Here is an 8,838-nt window from a genome sequence, read left to right as displayed (position 1 = left end):
AGTTTTACTCACTCTTTTTCAAAAAAAGGAAAATGGATAAAAGCTAAACATCAGGAATTATTAGACTCATCTAACCTACAATGAGATATCATCTCACACCGGTCAGATTGGCCATCATCAAAAACTCTAGAAATAATAAATGCTGGAGAGGGTGTGGAGAAAAGGGAACCCTCTTGCACTGCTGGTGGGAATGTAAATTGATACAGCCACTATGGAGAACAGTATGGAGGTTCCTTAAAAAACTACAAATAGAACTACCATACGACCCCGCAATCCCACTACTGGGCATATACCCTGAGAAAACCAAAATTCAAAATGAGATATGTACTGCAATGTTCATTGCAGCAATATTTACAGTAGCCAGGACATGGAAGCAACCTAGGTGTCCATCAACAGATGAATGGATAAAGAAGATGTGGCACATATATACAATGGAATATTACTCATCCATAAAAAGAAATGAAACTGAGTTATTTGTAATGAGGTGGATAGACCTGGAGTCTGTCATACAGAGTGAAGTAAGTCAGAAGGAGAAAAACAAATACCGTATGCTAACACATATATATGGAATCTAAGAAAAAGAAAGTCATGAAGAGACTAGGGGTAGGATGGGAATAAAACACAGACCTACTATAGTATGGACTTGAGGATATGGGGAGGGGGAAGTTTAAGCTGTGTCGAAGTGAGACAGTGTCATGGACATATATACATTACCAAATGTAAAATTGATAGCTAGTGAGAAGCAGCCGCATAGCACAGGGAGATCAGCTGGGTGCTTGGTGACCACCTAGAGGGGTGGGATAGGGAGGGTGGGAGGGAGGGAGACGCAAGAGGGAAGATATATGGGAACATATGTATATGTATAACTGATTCACTTTCTTGTAAAGCAGAAACTAACAAACCATTGTAAAACAGTTATACTCCAATAAAGATGTTAAAAAAAAAGAGAACTTGATTTAAAAAAAGAGATTAATTGATTTGATTGAGGAGTTGAAAGTAAAGCAAGGGGAGAACTAAGAGAATATAGTATCCAGGAACCCAAGTGAACCAAGTATTTTCAGATAGAAAGAATCCTTTTTCTGGATAAAGTTAACCAGTTCAGAAAGATAAAGTACCAAACACTTTAGGTTTGACCATTGGACTTTGGAAGTCACACCTCTGGAACCCTCTACAGGGTGGTGGAAACAAAAGCCCAATTGGAAGGCACTTAAGAGAGAATGGCATTGAGTGATAGGAGATAGAAGTATACTCCACCCAACCAACTGAGAAATGTTGCTGGAAACTGAGGAGGAAAGAAAGGGGCCAGTAGGGAAAGATGGCATAGGGCCCTTGAGGATGATAAGACGAGAGTAATACAAAATGCATATATGCTTACCACAATGATCTAGAAGAGAAGGAAAGCTTGGTGATGTGGATGGGAGCTGGTGAAATTGCTGCAGTGATAGCCCTTAAGAGGGTTAACAAGTATGAGATTTAGTGCAGTTTAGTTAAAGACACAGGAGAGAGGGCAACAACTGTGATTAGAGAGGCTCATTGATGTTGAATATGGTGGTGGTAATTCGTGGAAGTTTTCTCCTGGTTGCTTTAGCTCCTGGAGTGGGGGGACTGGGGGTAGTAAGAATGCTGGGCTGAATGCTGGGCTAAATGTTGGAGTGGAAATATTTAGCATATGGGGGAGAGAGGAAGGAGTTAAAGTCATGCTTTAGAAGAGTTAGAAAATGATGGACTCAACTTTTGTGGTTACCACTTAACTACTGTATGTGACCTTTAAAAATATTATTAATGATAGGGGTATATATTCTCTTAGTTTTTCATGAGCAAATTACAACTGAGCTAGCACAGTGCCAGAGGAGAAAAAAGCATAATTTAATTTTTCTGTAAGTATATTTTAAGATGTTTTCAATAATATTGTATTTTTTTTTTAAAGCAAGCTTGTCTGAATTGAATTCTAGGTCACTGAGGTGGATTCTAGATACTTTATTTTATTTTTTATATATTTTTAGATTTTTTTGATACTTTATTATAACAAATAAGACCTCACTGGGATTTTATAGTCATGTCTGCATGGAACCAATCCAGAAAATTCAAGAAGTAGAACTTATTTGCATAACAGAGCTGGTATATAAAAAATATTTTTAGAATGCATAAACTTTATAGATAATTTGAGAATATCTTACTACAGAATTTTTTCTTTCACAAACTTAATAGGAAGTGCATGCTAATGGGTTCTTATAAAAGGAATGTCATGAAGTTTATAAGTATATATATATATATCCTACCTGTTGCACAAATTAATCATGTCACACTAGAAACAGTATATTGATTTACATCTCCCTTAATATATCCTCGAAGGCTTTTTACATTTTGCATAATGGCAGTGCTGACCATAAACAGGGCGTATATTCGTTTCCCAATTACTTTATGTTTTAAATAGTATATTTTATTAAGCTCCTGGGGAGAAGATTAATTTGAATATTTCTCTTATAGCATGTATGTGTATGTTGAGTGGTTTATTTTTCTCTCTTTAATGTTACCTATTTACATTTTGGCCATTTTGTGGTGTTCAATTGCTTTTGGTAATAAGGATTCACAGCAGTATTTTTTTGATAATGGAGAATCAAGTTGAAATTATAGGCAACCATGAATAAGAACTGAGAAAGTTAGGAGCCCTCCTATTGAGATAAGCATTAAAGTTAATTTTTTGTATTTCAAGATGTAATCATGCAGTCTACACTAAATTCACTCTTTTCTGAATAACAGAATTATATATTTTATACTGGAGTTATGTAAACAATTTACCTATCTATCCTTATTTAGCAATAAGATATCTATTTTCAAAACTTAATTCTTAAAAGAATAAATTCACATGTTTTTAAAATTACATCTTATAAATGTTGCCTACTGCCTTCACTACAAAACAGAAGGATGTAGCTAGGCCAAGTAAAATAAACAGCACAGACACACAGGAGGGGAAATGGTTTGTAAAGTGAGCAGCTTGCTTGGTGGGCTTCATTGTTCCCTATGCTTCTTGTTCAAACACCATCCACAGAAACAACCACACGAGAAGAGTCAGAAAACACTCTGCTGGGCAGCATCAGTGAACTAACTATAGAACAATGCAGGTGGCCCACTGTCTCTGATGTGGGTTCTGAGTTGCACTGGCTGTTCTCAGAGCAACATTCACTCACTCACTATTATAAGAAATCTTCTGCTTTTTCCAGGATTATTTTGGCCATATGGTTCTGGGTTACAGTGTGAAATGAGAGAGCTCTCAAGATATTTGGAAAGTGAAGAAGAAAGACAAGTGGCTCTTTTCTGGAGACAGCTGCAGGCTGATGTGTGAACAAATGCTCAGCTTACCAAAGCTTCAGGGTGGGTCTTTCAGAATCACCGGCTTCGTTTCAATCACTGACATGAACAGGGGAGAGAAAGGTCAGGGGGCACCACCGATGCTCTCATTTGCAGAAATAACATGACCTGAGCATGAGTCTCAAAAAGCCCTATAGAGTTACCGCCAAATTCTTGGCTTACATAGCACATGAAGGTCTCTTTAATCAGAATTGCACACATGGACCAAAAACAGATATAATGACAGCTTGCTCATCCCCACTGCTGACTTTTACTTTTGTAGTAGCATCAGAAGGGTATCTAGCATTTCTCTCATTTGGTACATGAGGAAGCAGACTCACTGCCCCCTCTTGGTCAGTAACAGTTCTATTCTTGAGAACACTGAGGGACAGAGACTCCTCAGATAGCCCAGCCAGAAATGAAAGGGGGTGGTCAGCAACTCTTTGCCTTCTCATATTAAATTTTCATAAAAATGATGTCGCTTAGTGGAGCTGTCTCCAACCTTGGATATGTTTAATGGGAATGAGGAAAGACATATTAGAACTTCAATTATATATTAATCATTTAAAATTTCTTTTTTTGTCTATGTTGTATAATTAACATAATATTCTACTATTATGTAACATAGAATACAACATAAATATGCATATATTATAAATATAAGCCAATAAAATGTTACTGCTACTAGTCACAATTAATGGTATCTGGGGACAATTGGCTTAAACTATGTCATATACAGTCAACTGGAAAAGAAAGCTACTGGTATTAAAATGTTTTAATTTTCACATTTTACCTTTAGTAATTAAAAAAGATTACGATTGAGGTACTCTTTTATAATCAGAAAAAAATGTGGCAAAGCCACTTACTACACAGCATATATATTTTCAACCTTGTTTACAGGTGGTACAGTATGTTTCTTCCAACTGAAGCATTTCAGAGCTAGTGCACAATCCTCCAGCTCTTGTTTTCTGTGTGTGAATGAGATAGACTTTGCAAAGGTTTGGAATCTAAAGAGAAATTTACAAAAACTGAGGAGTAAGACTTTACTTATTAAGGTGCTTACACTTCAAAAATTGTTACCATAGTATAACCTTGTCCAAACTGATTAAAACAAAATGCAGGTAATAATTAAAATCCTGGAAAATTCTGAAAAAGTATGAATGAATATGTTTCTGATCTTCAAATCAGGATGGACTTTTAAAGCATACTGTTATGTAATAAATTATTTCCCTCAAAATTCATATATTGAAGCCCTAACTCCCAATGCAATTGTATTTAGAGACAGAGCCTCTAAGGAAGTAATTAAGATTAAATGAGGTCATAAAGAGGGGACCCTCATCAGTTATAAGAAGAAGAGATACCAGAGCTCTATCTTCCTCTGGAAGAGCACAGAAATGGCCATGTGAGGACACATGAAGAAACTGCCATCTGCAAACTGAGAGAAGTTTCAATAGAAACCAACCCTGAAGCCACCTTGATCTTGAACTTTCAGCCTCCAGAACTGTGAGAAATAAATTTCTGTTGTTTAAGCCGCCCATCCTGTGGAATTGTGTTTTCACAGCCCAAGCAGACTAATATAGATGTTGGTTCCAAGAGAGGCATGCTGCTGTAACAAATGTGGAAGTGGCTTTGGAACTGGGTAATGGGTAGAGGCTAGAAGAGTTTTGACATGGATCCCAGAAAAGGTTCATGTTGTCTTGAAGGGACTACTGGTAAAAATATAAAACTTAAATGTGATTGTGATGAGAGCTCAAAAAGAAAAGAGGAGACCTGTAGAGAAAGTGTCTATCTTCTTAGGGGATACATATATCATCATGAACAAAATATTGGTAGAAATATGCACCTGAAAGGTGATTCCAGAGAGGTCTCAGATGGCAATGAGGAATATACTGTTGGAAACTGGAGGAAAAGTGATCCTTGTTATAAAATGACATGTACTTGGATGAATTGTATTCTAATGGTTTGGGGTAAGTAGAAGGTTTGTGATGAATTTGGGTATTTAGCCAAGCAGATTTCGAAGAAAAGTCTTGAAAATGCATCCTGGGTTTTTCTTACTGCTTGAAGTAAAACATGAGAGGAGAGAGATGAATTGAAGAAGGAATTGTTAAGCAAAAGCAAAAAAAAAAAAAGTTCTGGAGAGTACATTAAAGGGTTGGCTTAGACAATCACTCCATAAAGACATTACCCATGATGTTAATCAGCCATCTCAACAGAAGCCAGAAACAAAGATGGGGTTATACCAACAGAGATATTGCTAGTTTGAACAAAAGGGAATAGAAAATAGATGAAATAAAGGAAGGCTTTGGGTCTTCTGAGATTCTATAGAGCAGAACAATAAAGTTATCCAGCTGAAAATATGCATTTTTTTCCACAAGAAAGGGAAGTTCATCAGGGCTGAAACACCCACCACAGACCCTGAGTGTACAGCTGGAATGACAAGGCTGTTTACTCCTTGGTTTCAGAGGGTGAGGCTCCCTGCTTCATTTCACTGGGCCAGGCTCCCCATCCCAATTCCTCAGGGTGGTGCCACCAGCAGAGAGGGCGAGGTCTCTGCCCAGCACCAAGAGGTAGGTCTGCCACCTATGGTTTTTGAAGTGATATTGCCACACCAGTGGGCTCAGAGAGTATAGAGTCAATGACAGTTGTTTTTAAGCCTTAAAATCTAATGGCTTTTTTTTTTTCTGTATATGGTGTGAGGAAGCATTCTAATCTCATTGTTTACAGGTAGCTGTCTAGTTTTCCCATTATCACTTATTAGAGACTCTGTCTTCTCTATTGTATATTCTTGCTTTCTTTGTTATAGATAAATTGACTATAGGTGCATGGGTTTATTTCTGGGCTCTCTATTCTTTTCCATTTATCTATGTGTCTGTTTTGATGCCAGTACCATACTGTTTTGATGAATGTAGCTTTGTAGTATAGTCTGAAGTCAGGGAGTGTGATACATCCTGATTTGTTCTTTGTTTTTCTAAAGATTGCTTTGGAAACCTGGGGTCCTTTGTGGTTCCATATGAATTTTAGGATTATTTGTTCTAGTTCTGTGAAAAAATGTCATGGGTATTTTGGTAGGGATTCCATTAGATCTGCAGATTTCTTTGAGTAGTATAGACATTTTAACAATATTAATTCTTACCATCCATTAACATGGGGTACCTTTCCATTTCTTTGTTTCATATTCAATTTCCTTCATCAATGTATTATTGTTTTCACAGTATAGGTCTTTTACTTCCTTAGTTAAATTTTTTCATGTGTATTTTTTTTATGTGATTTAAATGGTTTCATTTTCTTGCTTTCTCCTTCTGATATAGTTCATTTTTAGTGTATAGAAAACACTTTCTCACACTATATACAAAAATAAACTCAAAATGGAGCTTCCCTGGTGGTGCAGTGGTTGAGAGTCTGCCTGCTGATGCAGGGGACACGGGTTCGTGCCCCAGTCCAGGAAGATCCCACATACCGTGGAGCATCTGGGCCCATGAGCCATGGCCGCTGAGCCTGTGCATCTGTAGCCTGTGCTCTGCAACAGGTGAGGCCACAACAGTGAGAGGCCTGCGTACCACAAAAAAAAAAAAAAGGATTAAAAACCTAAAACCAGAAACCATAAAACTCCTAGAAGAGAACATAAGTTGTAGCAATTTTTTTTATGTGTTTTCTAATGTAAAAGAACTAAAAGCAAAAATTAACAAATGGACCTAATTAAACTTAAATGCTTTTGCACAGCAAAAGAAACCATCAAAAAATAAAAAAATGAAAAGGCAATCTACTGAATGGGAGAACACATTTTCAGAAGATATGACCAGTAGGGATTAATATCCAAAATATATTTAACTCAAGATAAAAAAAAGAACAAGCAACCTGATTTAAAAAAGGGAAGGACTGAATAGACATGTTTCCACAGAAGACATATAGATGGCCAACAGACACATGAAAAGATAATCAAAATCCCTAAACATCAAGGAAATGCAAGTCAAACAGCAATGAGATATCACTTCATACTTGTCAGAGTGACTGCTATGAAAATGACAAAAAATAACAAGTGTTGGTGAGGATGTGGAAAAAAAGAGAACCCTGGTTCACTTGTGGTGGGAATGCAAATTTGTTCAGCCACTGTGGAAAACAGTATGAAGGTTCCTGAAAAAATTAAAAATAGAAGTGCCATATGCAATTTCACTTCTGGGTGTTTTTCTGAAGAAAACAAAAACATTATTTTGAAAAATATGTACATCACTCCATTCACTGCAACATTATTTACAATAGCCAAGATATGGAAGCAACCTAAGTGTCTGTCAAGAGATGAGTAGATAAAGAAGATGTGTTATATATACACAATGGACTACTACTCAGCTACTATAAAGAATGAAATCTTGCCATCACAACATGCATTAACCTAGAAGGTGTTATACTTAATGAAATAAATCATACAGAGAAAGACAAATACTTGTATGTCACTTTTATGTGGAATCTAAAAAATAAATTAAATAAACAAACATAACAAATCACAACAGACTCATAGTTACAGAGAACAATCAGGTGGTTTCCAGAGGGGATGTGTGTTGAAGGAGGAGTGAAATAGGTAAGGGAGATTAAGAGGTACAAACTTCCAGTTACAAAATAAATGAGTCACAGGGATGAAATGTACAGCTTGGGGAGCATAGTCAATAATACTCTAATATCTTTGTATGGTGACAGATGGTGACTGGACATGTCATGGTGATCATTTTGTGATGTACAGAAATATCAAATCACTGTATTGTGCACCTGGAACCAAAATGTTGGTGTAGGTTGATTTTACCTCAATAAAAAAAAAAAAAAAAGAACTACTATGATTCAGCAAGCCAAACTGACCTTAGTTGTCTAAAAACTTTATTATCCCAGCTACATAAGGTCTATGTCAAATAAAAAGAGGCAATGGAATTTTTGATGATCTGTAGAATGTGCTGGAATTAAAAAAAAAAACACAAAAAAAACACAAACACAAACAGCAGAGGCCATAAGCTAGATTGGGAAAGAGTTAATGCCAAGCAGCAGTGGAATGATAGCCTTGGGAATCAAAGAGTAGGGACAGATGGGAAAGAGTTTCTGGAATGAAAATCTGTGGGATTTAGAAATTAATTGGCTGTAGAGAAGAGGGAGTGGTAAATAACTACTGTGAGGTTTAAAATCTAGTTGACTGAGCGAATTGTGGTGTTATCTATCTACATCAAGTGCTCAGCCATGTTTCTCTGAGGCTCAGCTGGTCATGGTTTTTATTATATTTCCCCAGATTTAGCTGAGTTGGGTTTTCACTTACTGAATCCAATCAATAAACATAGCAACCAGTGATGACATGGAAACAATGCAAGTCTGGGACCTTGGGAAGACATATCTGAACATTCTATGTATGTGTAACACTGTGTGTTTGTGTGTGTGTGTGTATGTGTGCGTGTGTGTGCACGCGTGTGTGTGTGTGATAGAGAGAGAGAGAAAGAGTGAGAGAGAGAGAGAGAGAGA

The sequence above is a fragment of the Physeter macrocephalus genome, chromosome 10 (assembly GCF_002837175.3).
Source record: "Physeter macrocephalus isolate SW-GA chromosome 10, ASM283717v5, whole genome shotgun sequence".
Taxonomy (NCBI): domain Eukaryota; kingdom Metazoa; phylum Chordata; class Mammalia; order Artiodactyla; family Physeteridae; genus Physeter; species Physeter macrocephalus.
This window is presented reverse-complemented; position numbering follows the sequence as displayed.